General features: G+C 41.8%; 1 protein-coding gene and 1 non-coding gene across 2 annotated transcripts in view; both read right to left on the bottom strand.

Annotated features, from left to right (window-relative positions):
- LOC112478880 lies at window positions 1-118 on the bottom strand. The gene has a single exon (XR_003045987.1). It is a non-coding gene; the product is annotated as a 5S ribosomal RNA (ribosomal RNA).
- LOC102879744 (olfactory receptor 3A3) overlaps window positions 1-5,789 on the bottom strand; it is a 21,206-nt gene that overhangs the window by 5,063 nt on the left and 10,354 nt on the right. The gene's annotated exons all lie outside the window — the stretch shown is intronic.

Below are 5,789 nucleotides of genomic sequence, written 5' to 3'. Positions count from 1 at the left end.
GCCTCCAGCACCTGGTCTTCCTAGGTGGTCTCCCATCCAAGTACTAACCAGGCCCCACCCTGCTTAGCTTCCGAGATCAGACGGGATCGGGCTTGTTCAGGGTGGCATGGTCATAGACCAAATAATCCATTTTAAAAGTAGACATTATTAGAAGGATTTTCTAAAAACCAAACTACATGCCATCTACGTGAGCCACGGTTAAAATATTAAGACACCAATAGATTGGAAGGAAGAGGATGGAAACAACATATCAAAGTAAATAGTAAGCAAAGAAAGTTGATGCAGTTCTACCAATATTAGAAAAAGCAGATGTCAAGGAAAACTATATTACCAAAGATAAAGGGATGTATTTCGTAATAGTAAAAGTAGCAATTAATCCACCCGGAAGATAAAACAATCATAAATATGTTTATGCCTAATAACATACCTTCAAAATACATGAAGCAAGAATTGATAGAATTAATAGGTAAAAAGCACAGGTCAAAAATCACAGTTGGAGATTTCAGCATCCTCTCTCAGCAAGAGGGAGGAGACAACTGGCCAAATGCAGCTCACAGCCTGTTTTTGAATAGCCCATGAGCTAAGAATGGTTTTTCACTTTTAATGAATAGTAAAGAAGAAGATAGGGGAGGAGGGGAGGGAAAGGAGGAGAAGGAAAAACAAGAAAGCAGCAACAGCGACCCTATGTGGCTTAAAAACCTAAAATTTGACTATCTGGTCTTTCACATTAAAAGTTTGTTGACCCCAGACACAGACGATCTGAACAATACTATTGACTATCTTGATTGAATTGATATTTTTAGAACATTATCCAAAATCTAAAATTTAGACCTGTGTAGACCACATACTCTTTTCAAGTACAAAGGATATGTCCACCAGGATAAAGCACTGGCTGGGCCAAAAATGACTTCTCAATGAATTTAATATTTTAGAGATTGTAACCTTACAGTATATGCATTCTGACCAGCCTTGTCTTGTTCCTGATCTTAGAGGAAAAGCTTTCAACCTTCCACTGTTGAGTGTACTGTTTGTCGTGGGTTTGCCACATGGCTGGCCTTTATTATATTGAGGTATGTTCCCTCTATTACCATTTTATTGAAGGTTTTAATCATGAAAGTATGTTGTATTTGGTCAAATGCTTTTTCTACATCTATGGAAATGATCATATGATTTTTATCTTTCATTCTATTTATGTGGTGTATCACAGTTAGATTTGTATATATTGAAACATTCTTGTTCTCTGGCTGCAGGTCCCTACTGCATATACCTAAGAGATTAAAGCTGCCTGACCAGTAGAAGGGGACAGAGAACAAGACTGACAGAAACAATCTGAGCCTCAGGCAGGGACTCCCCTCAGTCACTTTGCTCAATGTTATGCTTCCTCAAGCCACAAGCCATTCTAGACACTGGTCACCCTCTGGCTTCAATACCTTCCTCACAAACGAGACAGGTTTGCCTTTATTTTCCCAATTTCTTCAGGCAGACCTATTTATAGACCCATAGACAGGGACAAATTCAGAAATACACAGTCACAGACTGCTGCACAGCTCAGTCTCTCTCTGCAAACGGTGCAGATCATCCCTCAGGGCAATGCTTTGTTCCTCCTCTTTCTCCATCTCAGGGACTCACCTCTCTGGCTGCTTGCACTGGGGCCTCTCCCATTGCCCTTCCTCGGTACTCTGGTGCCCTGTAAGCAGCCCATTTTCAGTGTTAAATAAGGGATTTCAAGGCAGAGGAAAAAGAATCTACCTCATCTCTCCTCTTTACCTCAGGGAGACCACCTCCCCTTTTTCTTTTCCTCAAGGACTCTCGTCATGACTCTAGGGAAGAAAGCAGCAGCGTGATAAATTGAAGAAATATGTTAAGGAAGGATGATGCACAAAAATGCCAAACAAAGGAGGAAGCTCTGGGAACCACAGTGAATGAGGCCTCAGATAATAGGTGAAGATAGCAGGTGGAGTGGGGATCATGTCCTAGGTGAATTCAATATTTCAGAGCAGTGGTGATTTAAATTTTAAGTTAGGAGGTGAATAAAAAGCTCAAGTTAAGGAAGGATCACTCCAAGGGCCTCCTTGAAGCCCCTGTAAAATTTCTACCACAGTCAGCTGAGCAGCACGTCTACCCGACAGTTACTATTCTCACAGCTATTAATATTTGCTACCTGGGCTTTATACATCGGTGCCCATAAATTTGGTTCCTTCAGTCAGTTGCTCTATTTGATGAAAGTTGTCTGGGCTGCTACAGCTGTGATGCAGCTGGACTTCTGAACTGGCCCAGCTGAGGATCAGACCCTGGGGCATGGTGACCACACCAGATCCCTTCTGACCAGATTTTTTTAGGCCTCCTCATTTCACCACGAGTCAAATTCCTCTAACCGTGGATGACAATCATTCTACTTATTTGAGAAGACAGAACTCAAGTTGACTCTTGAGGACTTAACTGAATTATGGAATACTAGGGCTGGAAGGAGCCATTAAGAACACCTCATCTGAGGCTTTCTTCTACCACAAGCCTTGCTAAATGTCCCCACCATCTGTAACTGAAGGTCTTTGTGACACTGATCTCTCTCTCGGTTTTCTTTCCTGCACCTTGGGCTGAAACAGAGTAAGTTCACTTAGTCCCAAACATTCCTTTTCATGATCAACAAGCTCCCCTACATCTCAGTGTCTTTTCTTAGCTTTCATCCAGCTCTGGCTTTGAATGAAACCCAGCCACCTCTTGAGGACATCACTGGCCCACTGGAGAAAGAAGCTGCTCGTGTTCTTCAGGATGGGGAAGTTGGCATTCTCCTTGCTTCCCATTGATACTTCCAGTCATGACTCCCACCTCTCCTGGGAAAACTCCTGCTCCTCTGAGATGGGACTGGTGTGAGAATCACCTAGTGCGCTCTCTCTCTCTCTCTCTCTCTCTCTCTCTCATCATCAAGCTCTTTCAAGTATAAGAAATAGAAACCTGTTTAAAAAGCTCTACTAAAAGATTATTTATCATAATGGGAGACAAAGGATAACCAGGACAGGACCTGGTCCAGAGAGCTAAAAATCGAGAACTGCATTCACTGTAGCACACTCGAAAGACTAATTCAGTGTGCATCTCCCTTGCCCTTGCCCACCTCCACATGAGAGCATGTAAAAGCTAATATTCACATTCCCAGCCTCCCTTGCAGCTGGCGTTGACCATGTGACATGGCTCTACTCAATTTCTCATCTTTTCTCACAGCTCTGGCACTATTTCTCTCTTTCTCCTTACAGCAAAACTTGAAAGAGTTGTATATGTGTGTTGTCTCTGGTTCCTCTTGATACAATCTCTCTTGAACCTGTTCCACGCATTAATATTTGAGCTGCTTTCTTCCTACCTGATTTTGGTCATTGCATCTTCCTGGTGTCATTTCCCTTCAGCCTGAAGAACTATCTTCAACATTTCCTGTAGTGCTGGGTGCAAAGAATTTGGTGTCTTTCTCTTTCTGTCTCCACCAGCACCAATGGCAGGCAACAACCTGGGTAAGTATGTGTTGTATAATAAAGCATTTGGCTTGCCTTTGTCCCTGGTTCTCAAGGTAACCTCTAAATTCTTGGACTTTACTAATAGGACTGTCTTTGTTATTCATGGTTGGCTTTTTGGATTACATCTAAGTTTATGCTAAATGAGGTCACTCATGGTGGACCCCCAAGATACTTTTAACATGGGAGTTGGCCATGCCAGAATGACCAATTAGATGATTAGAGGGTGGGGCTTTGAACCAGGTGATATCGGTACGACCTCCAGGAAAGAGAAAGTACCTGGAGATTGAATTCAATCACATGGCCAATGATTCAATCAATCATGCCTTCATAATGAAACCCCAATAAAACACTCTGGACACTGAAGTTCGGGAAAGCTTCTCTGATTGATGATACACATTGATATGCTGGAAGAGTGACACATCCTGAGGACATAGAATCTTCATGTTTTAGACACTCCCAGGTCTCACATCTCTTCATTGGCTAGTCCTGATTTGCATCTTTTTATAATAAAAGTATAACAGTAAGTATGGTGTTTTCCTGAGTTTTGTGAGTTGTTTCAGTGAATTATTGAATCTGAGAGAGTAGTGGAAATCCCGAAGCTTTAGCCAGTTGGTCAAAAGTGTGGTGGTCTGAGAATCCCAGAGCTTGCAACTGTTGTCTGAAGTGAGGGGAGTCTTGTGGAGGACTATGGTTTCAACATGTGAAATTTGACCTAACTTCAGGTAGTTAGTGTCAGAACTGTGTCAGAACTGTGTTCCAAGCCCCATATTTCCCTGAGGTGGGCTATCCCAAGGTAGGAGGTTCGCAAATTCACCTACCTAAGCCACATTTTTCCCAATTGGCTTTATACTAATAAAGATGATATTTAGGTTGAAGCACATGTCAAAGGAGACATGCCAAAGATCGCAGATGGTAAACTAGACCTATTTGAAAGGGATGATAAAGGAACAGTCAGCAGGCATGAATGGATGGTGTCAGTGAACTAACTCCTTAGAGAGCAAATGACTCAAGTTGTCTGAACTGTAAAGCCATATTTTTTTTCAGGAGGAAACAGAAGCTACAGAAATTATTCAAATTCAGTCCAGGATAACAGCTAAACATGAAGAGAGCAGGCCAGTGGATTCTCTGAGTAATGAGCAGTGGAGAGTAGGACGAGGGAAGTGAGACACGTTCTTGTATGGAAGATACATAGGATTTAAAGACTCACAATAAATTATAGATTACTTAAAAATGAGTTTTCTACTTCGGCTTCTTCTGTGGGACTTACAAAGGTGTAGCCTTGAGCAGAGGTTGTAATTTTTACTTTCAGATTTAGCAAATAGGTTTTAATCATCATCATTAAAAAAATATGTCAGTAGAGAACTGGATCCCCATGGGTAGGTAGCAAATAGGCATGGATGGTCTGCTCAGATATGTGAAGGAAACCCCAAAGAACATACTGAGCTCAACAATCCTTCGTCATTTCCCATATTGCCTTCTGTTAATGCTCACATCACAAGAAGGAGATCATGAATGAAGAAGACCCACCTAACGATCTGAAAGAAGGGCAAAAGTGAAAGTCAGTTGGACACCTAGGTGGTCCCGACTCCCACCTCCACAAACAATGCTGTGAAGAACATCCTCATACATAGGCCTTAAAGGGGTAGGTGACAAATTCCCAGGAGCAGAATTGCTAGGGTTTAAGAAAGACTCTGTCGTGCCAGACTGTTCTCTCTTATGACTGTACCCATCTCCATCCCACTATATCCTTGTGAACTTTGCAGGTTTCCTCTTCTGTATCTAGCCTGTTCATATCTTTTGCCCATTTAACAAATTAGGATTTCTGTTATCTTTTTTATGACAAGCAGGATTTTTTTAAGTTTATTGGGGTAACATTGGTTAATACAATCATATAATTTTGGAGTGTACATTATAATTTGACATCTATATACTCTATTGTGTGATTACCACCCAGAGTCCAGTTTCCTTCAGCTACCATATATTAGATCCCCTTTACCCACTTCACCCTACTCCTCCTCCCGATATTTGACCCCCTTTACCCTTTACCCTGTCTACCTCTCCCCTCCTCCCACACTCCCTACCCTCTGGTAACCACTAGTCCATTGTCCATGTCCCTGAGTGTCTGTTCGTCCTGTTCATTTGTTGCTTTTAGCTTTATATCCCACATATAAGTGATATCATGTGATTTTCAACCTTTTCTCTTTGGCTTATTTTGCTTAGTATGGTTATCTTGAGGTCCATCCATGTTGTCACAAATGACAGTATTTCCATCTCTTCTTATGGTTGAGA

This window comes from Pteropus alecto, unplaced genomic scaffold (assembly GCF_000325575.1).
Source record: "Pteropus alecto unplaced genomic scaffold, ASM32557v1 scaffold584, whole genome shotgun sequence".
Taxonomy (NCBI): Eukaryota; Metazoa; Chordata; class Mammalia; order Chiroptera; family Pteropodidae; genus Pteropus; species Pteropus alecto.
Note: the sequence above shows the minus strand (reverse complement) of the source record. Positions and strands in the feature narration are given on the sequence as shown.